Here is a 26115-nt window from a genome sequence, read left to right on the forward strand (position 1 = left end):
TCTTTGAGGTTATACTATCAGACAAATCATCAATCATTAATCACATTGTGTATCTCTACAATGCCTCTGTAGGGCGTCGGCCTCGTCAAGCCTTATCACTGCTTTTTTGCCGGCGCATGCAACATCGTCATGATGTCAAGGAAACATTATTCTGATAAAGCTGAACGCTTATAAATGTGAACCGAAGCTTGTGCATTACTATCAACACTTGTAGTATTTGCTCATAGCGGTAATAGTCTGCGTGTGCTAAAGATGATCACTACCCCTCCGCGTCCCGACTCGGAATCGTAACCCCTTCTCTATTAGGACGCTAAAAATAAGGCTTTTATATTGTAACGCAGGCAACTGAAACTTTGCTTTAGCTGATGAACAGAAACGTTCGAATAAAATGATTGCCGTACTGAAACTTGGTGCCCGCAACTAGCCCTACTGAAACTTGTGTCTCGGCGCAGTTAGGTGTAATAATGCATTAGAGACGTTTCACTGTAAGCAAGTGTTGGGGAATGCAGTATTCCTGGAAAAGCCGTCGACAGCTTTGTACTGTAGCTGCAGGGAAGCACTTAAACGAACACAGTAGAGAGTCTTATCTTCTATCAACGACAACAGGGTTTCGTACCCTGATATGTCCGATGCGCGCCACCAAAGGAACTGCGTTAAACACGTTTCACTCCAAGCAGGTCATGGGGAATATTGCATTCCTGGAAAAGCCACCGACAGCTTTATACTGAAGCTACACGGAACCCCTTGAACGATCACAGTAGGGAGTCTTATCTGCTATCAGCGACGCCAGGATTTCCTACGCTGATATTTCCTGTGGGCGCTAGCAAAGAAACTGCGTTAGACACGTTTCCCTCCAAGCAGGTGGTCTGGAGTATTGCATACCTGGAAAAGCCACCGACAGCTTTATACTGAAGCCACACGGAATCACTTGAACGGTCACAGTAGGTAGACTTATCTATTAGCAGCGACAACAGGATTTCCTGCGGTGATATTACCGATGCGCGACAGTAAAGGAACTGCGTTAGACACGTTTCACTCCAAGCCAGCAATCACTGGATGCTGGTAGCACAAAAGGAACTTAAATCTAAAGGTTACAGCTAATAACGCAAGTTTCTACGTTACCGCTCAATCATTAAAAAAAGGCATGCACCCACAATATTAAAGAATCTTTAATAAAAGGAAAACACCCTATTTACACAAAAAACGAAAAGTTAGTTATTTCTCTACAACTGTGGGAATTGGTTTTTGGTTTAAACGCGCCAAGCAGAAAAATTATAAAACCGGTACAATCTACTTGCCACACATGTTTATGTGGTCTAACTTTGTTCCTTTTCATATAGCAGGGATCTCTACAATTCCGCAAAATGTACAATATTTGTTTGTTCGCATTCATAACCTCCGGCACGCGAATTGGTTTATGACGAAATGCGATTAGATTCACTGGTAATGTATGTAACCGGGCTCAACTTCACTTACGTTATGCGAGTTTATAGTAGGTATTGTTTGTTTTGATACGAAATTAATTAAAAAATAAATGTCTAGGCGCGTGCTACTAGGAAGATAAACGAACTGAAAAGAAAAGAAAGGGGTAACTCTGAAATTTATATACCAATAGCAGAACAAACTAGCTATAACAGATAAAGTGGAGATAAGCCACCTAAAGTGGTGTGAAAGAAGGGCTCGACAAATTTGTGATATGCCTAGGATGCTAAAGGATGACGCATGAGAAATACATTCGGGCAAAAAAATTTTTTTTGCGTTTTGTGGAAGCTGAGTTATCTGTATTCAAAATTCGAATTTCCTCGTCGTCGCGACTGTCCCTCTCCTCTCGTCACTTTTTGCATCGTAAGAGAGAGAAAGAATGAACTTTATTCGAGTCTTTGAAGAGGAAGGCTTCCTTCTGGCGCATAGGGTCTACTGTCGCTTGGCAGCTTTGATATCTTGGATCTCGGTGACCTGGTCAGCTCTCTGTGTGAGCAACTTTTGTAGCCACAGGTCCGAGCTGCGCAGCGCGGTCTCCCACTCCTCCTTTGTGGTTATTCGGCTGAAAGGGTTTCTACTGCAGGCCCGCAAGATGTGGTTGAAGTTAGCATACTCTCCGCAGCTTTGGTATTCTGCAGAGTATATATCTGGAGGAACTTTGGCTACTATTGTGAGGCATGGGTATGTGTTGCTCTCTCTTGCGTGTACGTGGGATTGGGACGAGAATATTCCATTCTGCTACTTTGATAGAAAATCGTGATTTCACTAAAGGCGTGAAGGTGGTCCCTCGTCTATCTGTCCGCGTGGTTTTGGAACGCGCCTGGTCCTGCCCGGATAGTTATTTGTCGGGCTATGCTGCTGACCTTTTCGTTTCCTGGGAGGCTTGAGTATGCGGGGGTCCATATTAGTTTAATTCAAGTTTCTGGGTGGTATTTGATAATTAGGTTTGCGGCCAGCGGTGTGCTCTGCCTTTTATGAAGTTATTTATCGCAGATTTTGATTCACTTATTAAGCTGTTTTCCTGCGAGACTTCAGTGCACATTGCGTTTGCTATTGCTGCTTCTTCCGGACTTCTCGCTTTCATGGTCGCAGCTGCTATGCAATCTCCTTTGTGGTCCTAAAGGCCAAACTCCAAACACACTTGCGCCGCGCGCCACTGCGCGCCAGGCGTCCCGCGCGTCAGCCCGGAACAGTCTGCGTTCGCCCGCTGCACCAGATGCAACCAGCGCGAGCCCCGACGCTGCAATCTGTCGCTGCCCTGTCAGATGTACTTTGGTTTGGGCTAGTTGGTTCGTAGCCATGTTTGAAACAGAAAACGCGTGAATGGGACGAAGAAAAGAAGGAACGTAAGAATAGGCCAGGCGCCATTGGCAGTCAAACTGCTTCTAGCAACATCACCATAGCGCGTGACTCAACGCGTGACTCAACGCGTGCCCAGACGGGTGGGGCGCGACCCAGCACCCGGAGAACGGAGATGCGTTACCTCTCTCGACGCGCGACGCGGCGCGGCGCTCAACTCAACGCTCCAGTTGTCAGTTGGAGTCAAAAACGGCTGACACCGCCATTGGAAGCCACAATGGCGGGCATTCCAGCGCCAGCCACGTGGATGCGGCTTGCACTGGCATGGACAGCGATAAGCCAGTAGGTCAGACATGTTCAGGCAGGAGCAGCTACGCACAGGTGGCAGCTGGGAAGTCGAGAGGCAATACTAAGAAGGGGAACGTGCTAATTCCTGGAAATGAGGTCACAGTCGCTGATAAGAGGCAGCAAGATCCGGAAGATTGGAGGGAGGGGCGGAGTACGCTAGTGCTTATCGCTGGTGACTCAAACATGAGGCGCTGCAAAAGAGCTATTCTGGACCGTGTGAAGGGTGATAGGCGGGTAGCAGTCGGGGTGTTTCCAGGAAGGACAATGGACGATGTTCTGAGAGAGACAAAAAGTTAACTTTCCGAGAAGGTTGCAAGGCGTAACTTGATAGTGGTAGCGGCGGGGCTAAATGATGTCCTGAATGGTAACGCCGCACAAATAGGGAAAAGATTAGCTGAGGGAGTTGACAGTATAAGGGCGATAGCACACCAAGCGCAGATCGTGGTGTGTACAGTGCCGGAGGTACAAGGAAGGAATGTAGAGGTTGCTAAAGACGTTGTGAATATTAATCGCGAGATAAGGCAGTTAGGCCTCGAGAAAGGCTTTGAGGTGGTAGACATAAACAAGGAAGTGCACAGAGCAGGTTTGGGCAGAGACCTTGGACGAGATGGCATCCATTTCAGTGGAAGAGTAGGAGGAGACATAGGCTGGCGCCTGGGAGGCCGAGCGGTAGCTTTTATGGGGGGTCCACGGTGGCTCAGGGCGTAGGGGTAGGTGATGTAGTAAATGTAACAATGGCGGCTGAGCCCAACAAAATGGCCGCTAGGAGGCCCAGAAGGAAAACTACGAAAAGGAATTTAACGCCAGGATCAGTTACATAATCATGCAAGAGGGTAGAAAGAGAGCGAAATGGCTAGAAATAGAACAGCAGTTAAAGGGCGAAGCTGTAGGTGTGTACGCTCTATGCGAGACACATCTGAGGGATCTAGAAGATCCAGCTTTAGTTGATGGCTATGTCTGGGAAGGGTGCAACAGAACAACAACGGAGAAGAAGGGAGGAGGAGTAGGCATGCTGATACATCAAGGAACAAATTGGCAAAGAATAAAATCTTCTTGCAAAGAACATGTCTGGGTATCAGGTACAATTGCTGGCAGGACATGGCTAGGTATAGTTTATTTAGGGACCGGGGACAAATGCAGGCAAGAAAACAAGGATCTAGTTAAGTGCCTCAATGACGATATAAAGCAGATTCGAGACGGTGTCGATATTATTTTGCTTGGAGACATGAACGGCCACATCGGGGATCTGGATGGATACACAGATTGTAACGGGAAGTTAATGCTAGACCAGTGTGAGCGGCACAACCTAGTTATTGACAATAGAGAAACCAAAAGTGAGGGACAAATCACGTGGGAATGCCGCAACAGGCAGACAACCATTGACTACTGTCTAATCTCGCAGGGGATCTATAGCAAGCTCGCAATAATGGAAATAGACGAAGAGGGGAACTACAGCCTAGGAAGTGATCATGAATATATTAGTCTACAGTTGGGAGCCCTAGTCAAAAGAGAAATGCTGCTAAGTCAGAAAGAAACCGCAAAATTAAACTACGAACAAATAGCGCCAATATCAGCAGATATAGAAGTTTGGTTTGGTTTGGTTTGGTTTATTGTGGTTTAACGTCCCAAAGCGACTGGGGCTATGAGAGACACCGTAGTGAAGGGCTCCGAAAATTTCGACCACCTGGGGTTCTTTAACGTACACTGACATCGCACAGTACACGGGCCTCTAGAATTTCGCCTCCATCAAAATTCAGCCGCCGCAGCCGGGATCGAACCCGCGTCTTTCGGGTCAGCAGCCGAGTGCCGTAACCACTGAGCCACCACGGCGGGGCGATATAGAAGAAGTAATCGAGAAACGCCCCATGGAAAAGTGGGATTATGATCAGAACTGCTCATCGCTACAAAAACGAAACAAGTGAAAGGAATAAACCGCTGGAGAGGAAAGAGGAAGCCACGAAGCTGGTGGAATATGGAAATTAAGGAGGCCATCGAACAACGACGGGTGGCTTCAAGGGAACACAGAGAAGCAAAGAGAGCGTAGTTATCTGAAGAGGAAATAGGCGAAAAATGGGAATCTTATCGACAAAAGAAACAGCAAGTTCAGGTCCTAAGCCAGGCTAAAATGAAGCAGTTCTGTGATAAATGGCTGGCTGAAGTTCGCGAGGCAAATAAAGGGGCGCCAAGAAAATTCTGGAGCCATATAAGTTGGTTGGGAAAAACAAATCAAAGAACGCAGGAACAGATTATAGATGCTGAGGGAAAATGTTTAGAGGGAGACGATGCTGTGAACTACATTACGTCATTTATTGCTGCGTCTTGTAGCAACGACAATAGGGTAATCTCCCCAAGTGAGGCGGCAACACAGGACAGCACAACAGAGAAGAGCTTAGAACTGACTAGTCTTAACTGTGGAAAGGCGGAAGCGAATATTCCTAAAACCACATCCGCAGGGATAGACGAAATTCCAATTAAGCTGATTAATGAACTTGGCCCAAGAAGCAAGGAAGCGCTGATAAAAGCATTGGAGACAGTCATAACAAATCACCAAATTCCGCACAGCTGGAGACAGAGTAAAATGAATTTGATTTATAAAGGGAAAGGAGAAATGATGAACATAAAATCCTTCCGTCCGATTACGATAACATCTGTTATGTACAGGCTGGCAATGCAGGCGGTGAAATTAAAAATGCAGTCATGGGTACAAGGTAATCGGATACTCGGAGAACTTCAGAATGGGTTCAGAAAGGGTAGGCGCTTACATGGTAGCCTGTTCGTGCTTACCCAATGCATAGAAATAGCTAAGGCGGAAAACTAACCTCTGGTTTTAGCCTTTCTGGACATAAGCGGTGCATACGATAACGTGAACAGGGAACTTCTGTGGAGAATATTGAAAGATTTAGGTATCGGTCATGAGGTAATTGATTTTCTACATGAAATCTACCGAGTTGATGAAATTGAAATTACATTGTCAGGGAAGAAAAGTACCACAACCGTGGGGGTGCACAAAGGATTAAGGCAAGGTTGTCCTCTATCACCGCTGCTGTTCATGCCCTACGTGATAAATATGGAAAGAAGGCTAGAAGAAAGTAATCTGGGTTGTAATCTGTCGTACAGATTAGGCGGAAATGTAGTTGAGCAGCGTCTCCCGAGTGTAATGTATGCGGACGATATTGTACTGTTAGCAGATAGCCAGGAAGATTTACAAACTTTGGTTAATTGCTGTGGAGACGAAGGAGACGCTCTAGGATTCAGTTTTAGCGCAACTACCATGATTTAGTCGAGGTGTTGGCACTGTCCATTCTTCGCCACGTCTTGTTGGATAGACTGATTCTAACCATAAACACGCATAAGGGTCTTTTTAGCTTCAGTCGCCTGCCATTTCAAGTGGCTTCCACGTTGGCAGTGATCCAACGCCGCATGGAGAACATCTTGCCAGGTCTTTCTGGAGTTCAGGTCTACTTAGACGACGTCATCATCGCAGAGAAACACAATGACTGCACCACACTGCACGAAATGTTGCAGCGGTTTTGGGAAAACGGCATTCGCTTGAATGCGGACAAGTGGAAGTTCCGTGGAGGAAAGGTGGATTTCCTGGGACATCGAATTGGTGCTCATGGACGGCTCTAGTTTTTGAGGTCTCGGAATTCCGACAGTACCCACTCCGTAAGCCATTCACACTGTTGCCTGACCATAAGGCGCTTGTGGAACGTTTCCATCCCGATCGGGCTGTACCAGTGATTGCCGCCGCCGGAATCCAGCGATGGTCCATGCTGCTGAGTGCATACGACTACGTAATCAAACAGCAGCCGGGAGAGGACAACGTTCCAGCAGATGCCCTCAGCCGACTTCCAACGACCGCAACGTCTCAGCCAGAAACCCTGGAAGAAACAGGGGTGGCGAGTATGTGTTGCTTATGGAAAACCTCAATGACGGTGTTATGTCCGCGAAGCAACTGCCCGCTCTCACCTCGCACGACGACGACTTAGCAAAGGCGCAGAAATGGGTGCGGAAAAGATGGCCAAGGAACTTGGGGCCCAAGGACCTGCATTTGCGACCATACTTCAACGGAAGGCTGAGATAATGTATAGTCATGGGCTTCTATATTGGGGCCATCGCGTAATCGTGCCTAACAGCAGAAGAGCGGGAATGTTACACCTGCTGCATGATTCCCATCAATGAAGTGGCTAGGCCGCTCCCTCCTGTGGTATCCCGTGATTTACAACGAGATTGAGGACATAGTTAAGTCGTGTCCCCGTTGCGTACAAGCAGCGCCTATGCCCTCCAAGAAATCCCCGGTCGAATGGCCAGAAACGAACGAGCGTTGGTTCAGGCTGCATATTGACTCTGCGGGACCGATAGATGGACACATGCTACTGATCATTGTGGATTCACATAGTAAGTGGATCGAAGCAGTACGCCTAGAAAGCACCACTGTCCACGCCACCATAGAAGCCCTGCCCACCTTGCTTGGCACGTTCGGATTGCCCCGGTTTCTGGTTTCTGATAATGGGCGGCAATTTTCAAGTGCTGCATTTCGGGAGTTTATGAAGCTGAATAACATAACACATCTCCGTACAACACGCGGAACGCACCGGACAAACTGTTAACTGTTAAAGAGTTTTTGAAGAACACCGTCCATGTGTCTTTGAAAACACGCTTGGCAAAAATTCTGCACGGGTACCGAAGGACGCCGCAGGCCGGGGGCAGTACCCCAGAGAAACTCCTTAGGGGCTACGAGCTCCGTTCCAGACTGGACAACGCAGTGGCACCGCCGGGTCCTCGCGCTCCGCAATATACAATTGACCGCCACATTCCTGGTGTGGTGCGGCCGGGGAACCTGTCTGGGTAAAGAACTTCTGGCGAGGCGAGCCATGGATCCCAGCCCGAATCACGTCACCGGACGGCACTCGCATGGTGAACGACGATGGTCCAAAGAGGGAGAACATTCGTCGACACACCGACCAGATCAAGCCACGTGTGGGGTCTCACGACCTGGAAGACGAAGCCTGTGACCCATGAGCGCCAAGATTGAACCGCCAGCCCCCAAATAATTAGTCCACCAGGACAGGGGCTCGGAATACGCGAGGCTGCCCCAAGCACCCCGACGCCAGCACGGCGCCGGTCGGGCCGGACACGAAATGTCGCATTGTTACAATTCATCTTACGATGGTCGAACAAACATCAACTCGAAGTTGTCGCGTTCGTTAAAAATAGACAACTTCGTTTAGCGAGTACAAACGACATCCGTTTATTTCAGGTTACATGAACCGACTGCCGCCGCAAGGAGCGCTCCTTGGTTTCCCTTTCCCAGCTTGCTTGCCTTGTCTTGCCTTCCGACTTGGGGCGGTCTTGTTTCGGTTTCGGTTTCGCAACACATTCCCCGCCGAAAATGACTTCAGTCATTTTTTTTCCTTTCGCGTTAACTCTAGAGGATACACGAGTTGGATTGGACTATTGAGGGTTGATCCTCCAGGTAGTCTCAGAAGGCACGATCGCACCTTCCCGTCTCTTCCAGGAAACAGTTTCTCAATCCTTCCGATCTTTCACTGCTGCCGTGGTTGAAGACTGTCGCGAAGAAGAATCAAGTCGCCTTCCTTGATCGCTTTTCCTTGACGTTCGTTCTGACTCTGCACATTTCACAGTTCTTCAAGGTACTCTATGGTCCACCTACGCCAGAAAGCTTCTGTGGTCTGCTGGCGTCGGGTCTACAGTCTTTGAAGGGATATATTGATTTGGCCATCATCGTTTTTTCCCACGCTAGGCAGCGACGTGAGGCGTCTTCCTGTCAAGAAGAAGGAAGGGCATAGAGGTTCCGGCTCTGCTGGTCCGTCGTATACGTGAGTTAGAGGTCTTGAGTTCAAGACAGCATCAATTTCGGCCAAGGTCTTTGCTAGCTCGTCGAAGGACAGAAACTTGGCAGCGATAACTTTCTTGAGCGCAAGTTTGGTTGATCCGACGAGTCGGTCATAAAAGCCACCCCACCATGGGGCGCGCTCTACTATGAACTTCCATTCGATTCGTGTCTTTGCAAAGTAGTCAAGAACTTCTGGTTTCCGGATAGAGTTCCAAAGGTATAAAATAAAGGAAAGCGCGTTGTCACTGTAGATGACTCTGGGTACACCTCTTCTTGAGATGAAACGTCTGAAGGTCATCAAGAACGACTCCGCTGTCATGTCCCTCGCAAGCTCTAAGTGAACTGCCCGTGTCACGGCACAGGTGAACAGCGTGATATGGGACTTGTAGAACGAGTTTTCTCCTTTCACTAGAAATGGCCCTGCAAAGTCCACCCCTGTGACCTCAAAGGGTTGAGCCTGGGTCACTCGATCACGTGGAAGCGGTGCAGTCACTTCCAATGCTGGACGTGCATTGTAGCGTTGACAGGTTGTGCACCCTTTGATGATTCTTTTTACCAGCTGGAGGGCTCGTACAACATGGTACTTCTCTCTCAACGGTACCAAAGTATCCCGTGCTCCCCAGTGTAGTACTTGGTGATGAGCTTGACGCACGAGCAATTCGGCTAGGTGATGTCGTCTCGACAGTACAATTGGATGGCGTTCGTTGTACGGCTTGCCACTCTGTTGAGGTCTGCCGCTTATACGGAGAATGCTGTCGTTGTCAACAAACACTGGAGTGCACCTCAAGGGTGAGTCTGCTGGAAAGCGATCTCCTTTTTTCGTACACTAAATTTTCCTCTCCAGGTCTTCTCGCTGAGCTTGTCGTATCCAGTATTTCTCGGCATCATCCGGTTCAACTGCCGTCAGTGTTCCTTTGTTAGTGCTCAGATGTCGCAGCTAGTTGACATATCTTTATATCCAAGCTGTCACTCGGAAGAGTTTTGTTGCACTGCTGTATCGATCTGGGTCTAACAGCTTTGGAAATTCAGCCGAGGTTGTAGTATGAAGGACTTCCACAATTCGCTTTTCTTCGTCCACTGTCAGAATGTTCCTGAGTTGAGAGAAGCGTGGCCAATTGTTTTCAGTCGCCTTCATCCAGGGCGTTCCTTCCCACCAGGTGGAACTCTCAACAAGCTGATCTGCTGTAACTCCCCTGGTCATGAGATCCGCCGGATTCTCGGATCCGGGACAATGTCTCCATGCTGAAGTGTCGGTAAGACGCTGAATTTCTGTTACGCGATTCCTCACAAACTGTTTCCATTGCGAGGGCTCTCCCGTGATCCAATGCAATGCGATTGCCGAGTCGGTCCAGAAATGTGTCACTTGTGGTGGTTCCTTCAGGCTTTTCAGGATGTATCGACTCAGTCTGGCCGCTAAGAGAAACGCCATTAGTTCGAGTCTCGGAACAGTCAGTTGCTTGATCGGGGCGACCCTCGACTTGCTAATGAGGATGCTCGAAGTTGCGATTCCATCCGCATCTGTTACGCAGATGTAGGCCACTGCCCCGTATGCCACTGGACTGGCGTCTGCAAATATGTGCAGGACTGTTTTGATGGCAGGTTCGACTGTGCCTGCTTTGTAGCAGCGCTGCACTTGAACTCTTTTCAGTTCAGTTAGTTCCTTGCACCACCGCATCCATTTTGCGTCCAGATCCTCTGGTAAGATGTCATCCCATTCCACGTTTCTTTTCCACAGCTCTTGGAATAAAGCCTTTGCCCGGACTGTGAATGGAGCTAGCCATCCAAGTGGGTCATACAGTCTTGCTGTAGTCTTCAGAACAGACCTTTTAGTACTTGCTCCTGGCTGAGGTAGCTCGATAGACTGTGGGGCGAAGGTGAGGTTATCTGTGCTGGGATTCCACGTCAGTCCTAACACCTTAAGGACCCCTGGGAGGTATCCTAAGTGTCTTGCTTGACAATCATCCGTCGCAAACCGTTCATTCAATGCCTGGTTGTTGGACGCCCACTTGTGGAGTGTCATAGAGGCTGCGCTGAAGATGGCCGTAGCTTTTTCATAGATCTTCAGGGCTCCCTCCTCGTTTTCTGCTCCCGTTAAGAGGTCATCCACATATAAAGAATGCGCCAGCAGTGATGCTGTGTCCGGATACTCTTCTTCGATATTCTTCAAGTGATGCTGAAGAGATGGTTGTCAACAAGAAAGGACTCGCTGTTGCTCCGAAAGGAACTCGCTTCATTCGCAAAGTCTGCACCTCGCCCGTTGGTCCACTCGCACCTGGCTTCGCATGGTAACACAGAAAGCGCAATGCATCTATGTCGTTCTCTCTTATCTCTATTTGTAAGAATGCCTCTTCGACATCTGTCACCAAGGCGATTCTGTTGCTCCTGAAATTTGGTAGCAGTGCGACAAGGTCGGCTGTCAAATTCGGACCACTCTCTAGGTTTTGATTATATGACTTTAACTATTGTCCATGCGAAGAAGCATCGAAAACCACTCGCAGTTTTGTTGTTTGTTGTATTGCTCGTATCTCGGAACACCGGCTGATGAGGCATGTAGTAGATCAGTTTTCCCTATTCTTCTTTTTCTACTACTGGCTCAGCTATGTCTTCCTGCAATACTGTCTGATGACAGCGTCGTAGGCTTCCAGTAATTCAGGATTTCTTCGAAGGCGGTTTGCCAGTTGGGAGAGGCCTTTTTCCGCAGTCTCCTTGTTGTCACTTAGATCTATGTTTTGCTTCCAGGGAAGGGCTACCTCGTATCGAGATCCACTACGCCTGATATTGACTTCTAAAGATTCGAGTAGCTGTTGCCCAACACAGTCGTCGTTATCCGTTACTCCGATAGACTCCAGGGTCCAGAAACGTTCCAAGCAGTTCATGGTCTCACTCTCGGCCAGTGATATGCGGAGGGCGATGGTTAGCATGCTCTGTGAGTCAACCATGTTTGTTCCTACAGGTCCTTGAATGCGGCGCCCAAATGCGGTCTCGACTGCTCGGAGTTTTCCGTCTAGCTGCTTGCTTCTTCCAGTCACAAATTCCCAGTAATGCTCTGCTCCGATGAGGAGGTCAATGTCACCTCTTTCGTTATCGCAGGTCCTGTCGGCCGCAGCCAAAGGTACAAGTAGTTTCTTGATCCTGTGTTCAGGAACCGGGATTCTTTGTTCGCATATGATGTCTGTCTCAAGAACTTCGATCTGTTGAATCTTCTTGTTTTGTGCGGTTAGCGACACCAGCACTCTGCTAAAGTCTCGTTCTGACTGGTGTCCACCGAACACGTCAACTTTCAACGTTTCTGTTCCAAGAACTCGACACCCGAGTTTTTCTGAGGCTTGCTTCGTAATGAATGAACGTTGGCTTCCGCCGTCAAAGACAGCACGTAAGTATACCGCTTTCGTTTCACCGGCACACAATGCCGTTGCCGTTTGTAGCAGTACTTCTCGTTTGCGAGTTTCTTTTACTGTAGATTGCAAATTCACTGGGACTGTTGTCACATTGGTGGTATTTGCTTTGACTTTCGGATGAGTAAATTCTGAGTCGCACATTGTTGTCGCATGCCGCCCTGCACAGTTACCGCATTTAATGCTGCTCCTGCACTCGTTAGAACGGTGATTTGGTTTAATGCTGCGGAGACAGCGTCTTCCCAAACGGAGCATTTTCTTCTTTTCTTCTAACGAAATGCCAGCACGGCAGGCAGCGGTTTCGTGGTTATTCTCCTTGCAAAGAAAACAGTCATCTGTTCTTGCTGACTGCTGCAGTACAGCAGCTGATGATTTAAATTTCGTTCCGATGCTCTTCTTGTAACTCCCAGTTGGGTTTAACGTCTTCAGCATTGACACCTGGTGTTTCTTGCCAGTACTTTGCTAGCAACCAGGTTCTCGCGGCTTTGCACTCCAATCCTCAAAAATTCAAGTAACTTCGAGAATAAAGATGCAGTACCTTTTGTAGCTGTTTCTGTTGGCTGCCCCGGTGCGTCGTCGGTCCGCAGCGCTGATAGAGTTCGTTCCGTGTTCTGTGTTGACGTTTCGGAGGGTTCCTCCCTCGCCACGGCTCGGTGAAACTCGAGCAATATTTCTTTCGGCAGGGCGCGCTGTACGACGGGGTAGAGGAGCGTGCCGTAGGTCGCCTGTTTCTGGCCCAGCGCCTCCAGCCCCCGGAGGTGGGAGACGAGGGCATCGTACAACCGTCGCAGGGACCGTATGTCTTCGGCGTTTCGCGCAGGATCAAGGTCCAAGAGCTTTCGCATGTGCGCTTGTACGATGGCGTCCTCACTGCCGAAGCGTTTTTTCAGCAGCAAGATGCCGTCGCCATTGCACTGCGATGTGGGGGGAAGGCCCTTGATCGTTCTTGCTGCTTCGCCACTCACAACCGATTTCAAGTACCCAAACTTGTCCAAGGTCGTTAGCCGATCGTTCTTGTGAAACATTTGCTCGTACTGTTCCCAAAATTCTTGCCAGGACTCATCTTTGCCGTCAAATTTAACCAGCTATAATTTTGGAAGCTTCACCAGGCAGGTCGTGGTTGCCGCGCCTGCGTCGTTGCCTGGTGATCGATCTTATTTCGGCTGCCTCTTTACTTGAATTTCTTTTATCTCCGCTTGGAGCTTCGCAATGTATGTAACGATCTTGTCGTCATACTCAATGGTTTCGATATAGTCCTGCTCCGCTTTTTCCGCTGGCAATAGCGTCTCGACAGCGGCGTTAGCTTCGTTGAGACGGGGCTGCAGACAGCTACTTCTTGCCAAAAAGACACTGAGTTCCTTTTCGTTGCCCGTGCACCTTTTCATGTAGGAGTCAATTTCAGCAATGAGTCGAGTCACCTGTGATTGGACAGCTGATCGCTTCGCTTTGTGTCTGTCCATATCGCGGCACTCGGTAGCACTGGGCGGCGTCCTTGGAGCAGAAATGGGCTTTTTCTTCGTTATTCGTTGCAGTCGGATCCAGGTAGTTGTCTTCGTTAGGTCTCGGGGTATATCTCGGGTTTCAGCACCAGTTTATATGTCGCGTTCGTTAAAAATAGACAACTTCGTTTAGCGAGTACAAACGACCTCCCTTTATTTCAGCTTACATGACACGACTGCCGCCCCAAGAGGCGCTCCTTGGTTTTCCTTTCCCAGCTTGTTTGGCTTGTCTTTCCTTCCGACTTGGGGCGGTCTTGTTTCGGTTTCGGTTTCGCAACAGAAGCCATAAACGTCAGACATGTCGCGGTGTTTCTCGGGTTATGTTCGCATAAATTTCCTGGGTGCTCAAAAGTTATACTCACAATGGCGTACACCAGTTTAAGTTAAGTTATTAGCTCTGACAAACTTGCATCGTTTTTGTTTGTTTTTTTCAGCAACAACTGAGCAAAATATAGACATATTTAATTAATGCTTAGTGCGGGTTCACAAAAAAAGAGTCTTGATGACTAAATTGCCAGCCGTTGTTTTAAGGTTTTATGTGTGCTTCTGGAACTGAAGTCTTATTAAGTAACATGGAATGGAGCTGGCCATTGGTGAAATGTGTCTAATACTGGAAGGTTATGTGATCGTACGTACTCCACAAGAGCAAAAGAGAGCGGTACGGAGGTTAGGAATAACACCGCACAGCTCATCTCTTTCAAAAGTATTCAGGGCCTGCACCGTAAAGAGCTGATCCGATGCACATCTGCAGCCGATGTCAATCTGAGAAAGCTGTGCAGGCTTGCATGCATCTGCAAAAATAATTCCGCAGCAGTATATGAACATCGATGTCCTTTAACTGAAAAAATTTGCAGAAATGTAAGGTGTGCAAACCCGTGCCTACATATTCATGCCAGATTAGCAGGCTGAAAGGTGTAGTTTTTTCACACGATTCACAATCCTACATTCTGTGGTAATTCTAACAAGGAGGAAATAATTCCGAATAATCAAACAAACGTTCTAGTGCACTTCATAGAAGAGTCCCTTCAAAAAAAGCATTGCTTAGTTTATATATATATATATGATGTGGGGATACACATGAATCCCCTGCCCCATTGTAACGGCCGCGCGTAATTATCACGCGATGCTATGCGCGCGCCGTTCGGGAGGTTTTGCGAGGGAGGGCACTCACGCCACCCCCACTTCCTTTCGCTCCCCGCCGCGACGCCGCCGCGGAGACTTTCCCTCTTTCCCCTTTCAAAACGCAGAGACCTCCTCTCCACAGCCCGGGAGAAGGCGCGTTCCTTCCGAGGCTCGCTCGTCTTCTGGCGGGAGCCGTGCACACGCACGGATCAGAGATCTGCCACGGAGACCGCCGCCCTTATCGCCCGGCCACCGCGTGTGACTTGACCGCCGCGGGCCATGAGCGAGGAACCACGCGAGGTGAACGGAACCTTCTTCCCCCACATTTTTGCGTGCGTTCTTTCCTTTGTGTTTTTCACCCCCGTACGCGAGCGGAACCCTCTCCCTCGTTACGGCGGTTGTATTGTTGCTGCTTCACTGTATTGCTCGGGAGCAATAAACGCTCCTCCGAGTAGCATACTCGTGTTTGTCCCCTCTGGCCCGAACCCGCCGTGGTTGCGACTCACCGCACCGCGGGTTGGGGGTGACAGCTCTGACTGCTAGGGCTGGCACGCTGGTGCTAGAGAGCGACAACTGCTTCTAGCCCTTTGAGCGTTACTACAAGAATAACCCCCATATTCTTGGCGCCCAGTGTGGGGCCAGAGGTGTGACAAACCGAGTGTCTGTGTGACCGACTGCCGACATACAGACTAGCCATGGCGGCGAGCGGGATTTACATCCAGTCCCTGCCGTGGTTGTCCAATACGTCTTCTCAGCAGCAACATCCTGGTCACGGCACTCACTTGGCTGAGACGCCTAGGCGAGCCGTCTGGACGCCTAGCGCGATGGGCGCTACTCCTCCAGCGTTACGACTTTACCGTGCGCTACAGGAGGGGCAAGAACAACGTGGTGGCGGACGCACTTTCGCGCGCGCCCGTTGACGGCTTGGGAAGTAACAACATTGCCCACTCCGCCGCGCCCGACAGCCAGAGCAGCGCGACTGCCGCGCAGCCCACATAACGCCCCGAGGGAAGGGACACCCCGCCTTCCCAGGGCGAAAGCGTAAACCACTTTGAAGGCATCAGTTCAGTGGTGAGCGTTTTCAGCAGAAAGGAGCTGTTGGAGGCACAGCGGGAGGATCCATTTTGTCGAAAAGTGTTCGACGGGCTCAGGGAGCCGGGCGGCGCGGCCGCGGCGCACATGGAGGCAACTGGTATTGTTGTCCGTGCGGGGCGCTCGAACACAGCTGGTAATGCTGTGAGCGCGATGGATTCCTATCTGCTCGACTCCGATGGCATCCTGCTGAGATATATCCCCTCCGAGAAGGATACACACGAGTCCTGCAAGGTGGTTATTCCACGCACGTTGAGAGGAGCACTTTTACGCTACTTTCATAACACGTGCATCGCTGGGCATGCGAGTGGCCCTAAGACTTACCTCAAGTTGTGCCGCCTCGCTACCTGGCCTGGCATGAAGCCGGATGCGATACGCTACGCCTGCTCGTGCGACGTGTGCCAAAGGGTCAAGCCACGTGGTGGACGCCCACCTGGGCTCATGCAGCCGATCAATAGCCAGGTTCCTTGGCAAATTGCGGCTTGTGACGTCATGGGACCTTACCCCAGGATCCTCCCCCGCCAGCAGGCAGCCGCACCGAGAGGCAAGGCTCGACAACAGAGCCCAGCGTCTCGTTACAACTTGCGCCCACGGCAGAAACAACTCTGACCAACGCGCAGGGAGTAGTTTCTCCTGCTTAATATGGACGAAACACCCCTTCCATATTTCGCACCACGGCTTCCGGAGCAAGCACACGTTTTCTCGTCGGAAAAGACCGAGAGGGGTTAGACTAGCTGAAAAAAAAAGAAAGTGTAAATCTCGAAAGTAACTAGAAAGAAAAGACAGCCTTGCAGCCGCAGGCCAGCCTTCACAGCGTGCCCGGAGGAAAGCCAGCGGACGCCGCAACGACCGTTGCTGCTTCGAACACCGAGAGCCAGGCCGTTTGGAGGGCGGCCGCATTCCAAAAACAAGAGCCCGCTGTCACCACCGAGCAACCATGCCGAAAAACAGCTTCCGGTCGGCCGCGGGACGAGCGGGCGAGAATTCGGAGAAACCGGGGCCTATGTCTACCATGGCGAAACCTGCAGCAGAGAAGCCGCCTTGGAGTCCCCCTGTCCCCGCGGCAGCGGCTTCGCCCACAAGAGAAGCCTGGTGCCCCGCTGGGCCCGTCTCGCAAGTCCTCCAAGGCAGAGGGAAAATGGGTCGGCGCGCGTTTGCCAACCCCATCGAGAGGAAAAGAGGGCGAGCCAAGAGCGAGCGGTTCGACCAGCTGAGTGGAGGCCTGCTGAACGCTATGCAATGGAATGACACGGTGCGTAATTGCCCTGAGCCAGCCTGCCGCCCGCGCGTCCCGGCAAAGCTGCCTTGGCCGACTCACGGGACCTGCGGTCATTGACCCCCTTCAATCCTGGGCTCCACGGTCGTCCATGGCGGTCGTCTACACTGCCTTCCTGCCCTGGCGTCCACAGCCTTCGACGACGGCACTGCTGGCTGTGAGCTGAGTCTTTTCTTTATTGGTTTTAAAGTTAAACGGCGTTGCGCCGGCCCCACTCGGTACACCCCTTTTGTGTGAACGCGGTCACTTCTCGGCCGTAGGGCAGTTTTAAGGAGGGGGGATGTGGGGATACACATGAATCTCCTGCCCCATTGTAACGGCCGCGCGTAATTATCACGCGATGCTATGCGCGCGCCGTTCGGGAGGTTTTGCGAGGGAGGGCACTCACGCCACCCCCACTTCCTTTCGCTCCCCGCCGCGACGCCGCCTCGGAGACTTTCCCTCTGACCCCTTTCACAACGGAGAGACCTCCTCTCCACAGCCCGGGAGAAGGCGCGTTCCTTCCGAGATTCGCTCGTCTTCTGGCGGGAGCCGTGCACACGCACGGATCAGAGATCTGCCACGGAGACCGCTGCCCTTACCGCCCGGCCACCGCGTGTGACTTGACCGCCGCGGGCCGTGAGCGAGGAACCACGGGAGGTGAGCGGAACCTTCTTCCCCCACATTTTTGCGTGCGTTCTTTCCTTTGTGTTATTCACCCCCGTGCGCGAGCGGAACCCTCTCCCTCGTTACGGCGGTTGTATTGTTGCTGCTGCATTGTATTGCTCGGGAGCAATAAACGCTCCTCCGAGTAGCATACTCGTGTTTGCCCCTCTGGCCCGAACTAGCCGTGGTTGCGACTCACCGCACCGCGGGTTGGGGGTCACAGCTCTGACTGCTAGGGCTGGCACGCTGGTGCTAGAGAGCGACAACTGCTTCTAGCCCTTTGAGCGTTACTACAAGAATAACCCCCATAATATATATATATATATATATATATATATATATATATATATATATATATATATATATATATATATACATATATAATCATATAATCAATTAACTTTAGGCGGTAACATTTTCAGTAATATTTAAAATTGATCAGGACTACAAAATAAATTAATTAAATATCCCGTGTGCCCCTTGGTTTCTGTGGCTGTTGGCTTCTCTCGTATTTATAACGAGCCCCTTATTCCACTTCCCTTGTTTGGTTAACTGCTTAGCGAGAGCCTCGGTTCTGGCAGTCGTGACGCCATAGGAAGCATAAGGGGGTTCTCACACAGCTTCCACCCTCGCCGTTCGATGACGTTCTACGTCACATCAGCGGTACCTCAGGACGTGCCACGTCCTCCTATTAAGAACGTGGGTGGCGCTAGTGAACACTCCCAAAGGTTAGGTTATTTGTAAACATAAATACCCCCGAAAGCAGAAGGTTTGACAGCCGTCGCTGTAGCTCAGCGGTAGAGCACCGGAGGCGTAATTCGGAGGTCGTGGGTTCGGATCCCACCGGCGGCATGTGGTTGTCTTTTCTTCTGTTTTTCTAATCAATTAGCTTTAAGCGGTAACATTTTCAGTAATATTTAAAACTGATCAACACCACAAAATAAATAAATTAATTAAATATCCCCTGTGTCCCTTGGTTTCTGTAGCTGTTGGCTTCTCTCGTATATATATATATATATATATATATATATATATATATATATATATATATATATATATATATATATTACGATGAAAAAGCTTGCTCGACTGCTGATAACATAAGGAAAGAGTTGAAGTACACTTCTTACAGAAACATTTATTTACCGACGGTTTCGGACGGTGGACCGTCCTTCATCAGGGTGACTACTGCCGCCCTTCAGCAAAAACTGTGTTTTGGGCTTCGGTTCGCCGATCTCGACGCACATTATTACGCTTTTGCATCATTCACGGCTCAACTAAGTAAGTACCGTTGTAAACCTTGCTACGATACAAAATTTAACATAATACGCAAGCTCTGTGTGCAGTTTCACCGCAAACGAGCCAGCGGTTGGGGTAAGAAAAATTTTGAAACTCTTTACGATAAAAACGCACAATACTGTATGTATGTATGTATGTATGTATGTATGTATATATATATATATATATATATATATATATATATATATATATATATATATAAAGCAAACAAGGGAAGGGGAATGAGGGGCTCGTTATAAATATGAAAGAAGCCAACAGCCACAGAAGCCAAGGGGCACAGGGGATTATTTAATTAATTTATTTTGTGGTGTTGATCAATTTAGAATATTACTTAATATGTTATCGCTTAAAGCGAATTGATTAGAAAAGCAGAAGAAAAAACAACCACTGCCGCCGGTGGGATCCGAACCCACGACCTCCGAATTACGCGTCCGGTGCTCTACCTCTGAGCTACGGCGACGGCTGTCAAATCTTCTGCTTTCGGGGGTATTTATGTTTACAAGTAACCTAACTTTGAGAGTGTTCATCAGCGCCACCCACGTTCCTAAGCGGCGGACGTAGAACGTCCTGAGTTACCGCAAGTGTGACGTAGAACGTCATCGAACGGAGAGGGTGGAAGCTGCGTGAGAACCCTCTTATGCTTCCTATGGCGTCAAGGCTGCCAGAACCGAGGCCCTCGCTAAGAAATTAAGCAAACAAGGGAAGGGGAATGAGGGGCTCGTTATAAATATGAAAGAAGCCAACAGCCACAGAAACCAAGGGGCACAGGGGATTATTTAATTAATTTATTTTGTGGTGTTGATCAATTTAGAATATTACTTAATATGTTATCGCTTAAAGCGAATTGATTAGAAAAGCAGAAGAAAAAACAACCACTGCCGCCGGTGGGATCCGAACCCACGACCTCCGAATTACGCGTCCGGTGCTCTACCTCTGAGCTACGGCGACGGCTGTCAAATCTTCTGCTTTCGGGGGTATTTATGTTTACAAGTAACCTAACTTTGAGAGTGTTCATCAGCGCCACCCACGTTCCTAAGCGGCGGACGTAGAACGTCCTGAGTTACCGCAAGTGTGACGTAGAACGTCATCGAACGGAGAGGGTGGAAGCTGCGTGAGAACCCTCTTATGCTTCCTATGGCGTCAAGGTTGCCAGAACCGAGGCCCTCGCTAAGAAATTAAGCAAACAAGGGAAGGGGAATGAGGGGCTCGTTATAAATATGAAAGAAGCCAACAGCCACAGAAACCAAGGGGCACAGGGGATTATTTAATTAATTTATTTTGTGGTGTTGATCAATTTAGAGTATTACTTAATATGTTATCGCTTAAAGCGAATTGATTAGAAAAGCAGAAGAAAAAACAACCACTGCCGCCGGTGGGATCCGAACCCACGACCTCCGAATTACGCGTCCGGTGCTCTACCTCTGAGCTACGGCGACGGCTGTCAAATCTTCTGCTTTCGGGGGTATTTATGTTTACAAGTAACCTAACTTTGAGAGTGTTCATCAGCGCCACCCACGTTCCTAAGCGGCGGACGTAGAACGTCCTGAGTTACCGCAGGTGTGACGTAGAACGTCATCGAACGGAGAGGGTGGAAGCTGCGTGAGAACCCTCTTATGCTTCCTATGGCGTCAAGGCTGCCAGAACCGAGGCCCTCGCTAAGAAATTAAGCAAACAAGGGAAGGGGAATGAGGGGCTCGTTATAAATATGAAAGAAGCCAACAGCCACAGAAACCAAGGGGCACAGGGGATTATTTAATTAATTTATTTTCTGGTGTTGATCAATTTAGAATATTACTTAATATGTTATCGCTTAAAGCGAATTGATTAGAAAAGCAGAAGAAAAAACAACCACTGCCACTGGTGGGATCCGAACCCACGACCTCCGAATTACGCGTCCGGTGCTCTACCTCTGAGCTACGGCGACGGCTGTCAAATCTTCTGCTTTCCGGGGTATTTATGTTTACAAGTAACCTAACTTTGAGAGTGTTCATCAGCGCCACCCTTGTTCCTAAGCGGCGGACGTAGAACGTCCTGAGTTACCGCAGGTGTGACGTAGAACGTCATAGGAACGTCATGACGTTCTACGTCACACCTGCGGTAACTCAGGACGTTCTACGTCCGCCGCTAAGGAACGTGGGTGGCGCTGTCAAATCTTCTGCTTTCGGGGGTATTTATGTTTACAAGTAACCTAACTTTGAGAGTGTTCATCAGCGCCACCCACGTTCCTAAGCGGCGGACGTAGAACGTCCTGAGTTATCGCAGGTGTGACGTAGAACGTCATAGGAACGTCATGACGTTCTACGTCACACCTGCGGTAACTCAGGGCGTTCTACGTCCGCCGCTTAGGAACGTGGGTGGCGCTGATGAACACTCTCAAAGTTAGGTTACGTGTAAACATAAATACCCCCGAAAGCAGAAGATTTGACAGCCGTCGCCGTAGCTCAGAGGTAGAGCACCGGACGCGTAATTCGGAGGTCGTGGGTTCGGATCCCACCGGCGGCAGTGGTTGTTTTTTCTTCTGCTTTTCTAATCAATTCGCTTTAAGCGATAACATATTAAGTAATATTCTAAATTGATCAACACCACAAAATAAATTAATTAAATAATCCCCTGTGCCCCTTGGTTTCTGTGGCTGTTGGCTTCTTTCATATTTATAACGAGCCCCTCATTCCCCTTCCCTTGTTTGCTTAATTTCTTAGCTAGGGCCTCGGTTCTGGCAGCCTTGACGCCATAGGAAGCATAAGAGGGTTCTCACGCAGCTTCCACCCTCCCCGTTCGATGACGTTCTACGTCACACCTGCGGTAACTCAGGACGTTCTACGTCCGCCGCTTAGGAACGTGGGTGGCGCTGATGAACACTCTCAAAGTTAGGTTACTTGTAAACATAAATACCCCCGAAAGCAGAAGATTTGACAGCCGTCGCCGTAGCTCAGAGGTAGAGCACCGGACGCGTAATTCGGAGGTCGTGGGTTCGGATCGCACCGGCGGCAGTGGTTGTTTTTTCTTCTGCTTATCTAATCAATTCGCTTTAAGCGATAACATATTAAGTAATATTCTAAATTGATCAACACCACAAAATAAATTAATTAAATAATCCCATGTGCCCCTTGGTTTCTGTGGCTGTTGGCTTCTTTCATATATATATATATATATATATATATATATATATATATATACATATATATATTTTTTTATATATAGATATATAAGATATATATATTGTCACGTAGTGGTGACTGCAGTCCGGCGAACAGGAACACAGCGAGAATGTCTTCGTAACGAAACTCTTTATTCGGGCTGACTTGCGCCCGTAAAGAACTGAATCACTCGGCGGCGGCGTAGCAACAAGCGTGCTCGGCGGTCGTCGAACAGAATGACCGGCGCTGTCGGCCGTGCTCTTTTTAAAGCTGATAGCGAACCTCCGAGATACAGCTTTAGAAGTTACCAGAACATTCTGGCTCAAACTAGAAACGGCTCCGTCCGGATGAGATCAATCGAGATAATTCTACGCGCGTCTTGCGTCACAAACGAAGTGATAAAGCGGCGTCCGGCAGCCTTGAAGCATGAACAAATAAACACAACAAACAAAAGCTACAAAAATTCACGGCAATATATATATATATATATATATATATATATATATATATATATATATATATATATATATATATATATAAGAAGGGGGTGAAGATCGGATGGATCCGGTAGAACATAAACGTAATTCGGTTGACACACGGTAGAAAAACAACAACTTTATTCTAACGTTTCGACCAGGGTCTGGCCTTCGTGGTGCCAGTGTTTCTGTGGTGCCAGTGTTTCCAAACCCCGACATCGTGGCCCTCGGGATAAAACTACGCCATGTTCCAACCCTCAGGATCGCAACACTCTGGGCTCTGGAGCCTCCACTTCTAGAGCAAAAGCTTCCAGGACCAACGCTACGTCCGTTCCAACTCCAGCCGACCATGCCTCGACCGAGGACAGCTACAACCTACGAAAGAAACGCCCAAACACCGTAAGAAATCCCGCCTGTTGACTAAGAAATTCGCTTCCTGACGCCAGTTTTTGTCCCATATACTCAGACAAATTCCTACGCATTAGAAAAGTTGTTGAAAAACGTATTCGTTCGCAACTTCATGTTAACACTTTAGAAAGTTATGTTGCATCCTCAACTGCTCCGCGTGGTCTCCGCGTAAATGTCAATCCAGCAACGTCCAAACTGTCCGTCAGCAACGCTGCAAAGTGGGAAAACATTTCAGCAACGGCTGCTTTGGGATTTACGCGTGTTGTTCTCGATCACCACCGTTCAACCCTAAATTCACTAACAAATACAGAGAAGCAATTGCTCAACCACTCTAATCTGTCTTCCGAAGAACTAACCGCCCTTGAAGTCTACAAAGACAAGAAGTGGGCCGAGATAAATGCCATCAAATCAAAAAAGCTTTCGCGCGACAAAACATTTCCCTCCACGCAGTGCCAGCCTCTGCTGCCACTGCCATCTCTCTTGCAAAACTCAGTTATCAATCTATCAAACTTCACCTTGACTCCTGATGACGAGAGTGCCCTGTCACATGGTCTAAATTTCTGCCCCGCGTCCGGTGGGTTTAATGAGTTTCAACTGTTCAAAGACTTAGAAAATTTTGCCCGCAATATGAGACTTAAAGAATACTTCCATGACCGTCCCCAAGATCCGAAACGAGATGAAAATTTGCCGTCGCAAAATCACTGGACCCCCCCCCCCCCCTACTCAGAGAGAAAACTGCCTTGACATCTACATTAAGGCAGTTCAAAAGGATGTGCTAGAGGCATACAACACTAAAAAGAATTTCCGTCGCAACCTTTCCGGAAAAGAAACCGCAGCAATAAAAAGACTAGCTTCTCAAACTGACATTGTTATCAAGCCGGCTGACAAGGGTGGTGCCATCGTGGTGATGAACAAAACCGATTATGTCGCTGAAGCCGAAAGGCAGCTTGCAGATACTTCATTTTACCGTCTCCTAGACAGCGATCCAACTGCTCAGTTTAAAACTGATTTGGAAAAAACTTTGTCCGATCTCATTCTCAGTAACAAACTTGATAAAAGTACAGTAAATTCAATAATTCCACTAAGCCCTGTACCAGGCAGGTTTTACTTATTGCCCAAAATTCACAAACCGAACAACCCTGGCCGACCGATCATTTCCGGAATAGGAACCGTGACTGAAAGACTGTCAAGCTACGTTGACACCCTTATCAACAAAATTCCTGCAACATTTCAGTCCTTCATAAAGGACACAACACACTTCTTAGCCGAGATAGCCGACATCAGCATCCCCCATGGTGCTTTGCTTGTAACCCTTGATGTTGCGTCGCTTTATACTAACATTCCCCATTTAGACGGCATCCGGTCAGCTGTGGAGGCTTTTGAGAAGCAAGACTTTGATTCTAACGTGGATGGTCCCACGCTAGCCATACTTTTGAAATTAATACTCGAACTTAACAACTTCGAATTTGATAATAGACATTATGTCCAGATAAACGGGACATCGATGGGCACACGGATTGGTCCCAACTACGCCAACATATTTATGGGTGTATTAGAAGACAAGTTTCTTGCTACGCACCCATTTAAACCCTTCTACTACAAAAGATTCATTGACGACATTTTTCTTATCTGGGAGCATGGTGAAGCTGAACTTCTATCATTCGTCTCTAGTTTTAATAACGCGCATGAGGCCATTACTTTCTCTCATTCTTACTCGGCAACCACAATTAGTTTTCTAGATGTAACAGTTTCAATAAAGAATGGCAAACTTAGCACAGATTTATACCGGAAACCCAGTGACAGACCACAATACTTACATTTCGAAAGCAGCCACCTTAAACACTGGAAGACTAGCATCCCATATGGACAAGCCGTCCGCTTTAAACGGATATGTTCTGACGAGCGCGACTTCGAAAGAAACTGTACTAACCTCCGAAACGCCCTGACTAAACGAAAATATCCTGCGCAATTAATAAACGACGCTGTAGAACGCGCAGGCCTTCTTGACCGTGAGGCACTCCTCAAAGCAAAGCACCAACCATCCCATCACTCGCATATCAACCTGGTACTAACCCACTCAGCATCGGTTCCAAACGTCGCGGGCATTTTAAAAAAACACCATGTCATTCTCATGCAAAGTGATCGACTCAAACACATTTTTCAACAAGCTCCCCGGGTCGTCTATCGCCGTGGCAAAAACCTCAGTGACATTCTCACTTCGTCTAAAACAAGCACAAGTATGTCGATCGGCTGTCATCCATGTAATAAATCACGTTGCAAAGTCTGCTCACAGATGATGACATCAGTAACGGCTTCCAGCACTGCATCGAACTTCAAAGTGAAAATTCGGGGAAACTACTCATGTGATACCAGCAACGTAATCTACATGCTCGAATGCTCAGTCTGTAAAATTCAGTATATTGGCCAAACAGAAACACCATTCAGATATCGTTTCAATAATCACAAAGCTCATTGCAAGACAGTGCCTAGCCTTCCTATCTCTAAACATGTGAACAACACTAAGCACCCTTTCGAAAAAATTCAAGTAACTTTACTGGAATCAGGCTTCAAGACCCATCATGAACGCGAAGTTCGTGAATCATTTTTTATACACAAATTTAATACTCTTTCTTGCGGTCTCAATGAAAATGTTGGGAAGCTGACTTGTCTATCATCATAACCGCAACACTTCATAGTATCATGCCGTGTTTCATCTACACTGATCATTTTCGTCCTCTTTTTACTGTTAGCGCCGCTTTTTTCTTTTTTAGTAAATGGCT

The sequence above is a fragment of the Amblyomma mixtum genome, chromosome 9 (genome assembly GCF_055824585.1).
Source record: "Amblyomma mixtum isolate Tamu chromosome 9, ASM5582458v1, whole genome shotgun sequence".
NCBI lineage: Eukaryota > Metazoa > Arthropoda > Arachnida > Ixodida > Ixodidae > Amblyomma > Amblyomma mixtum.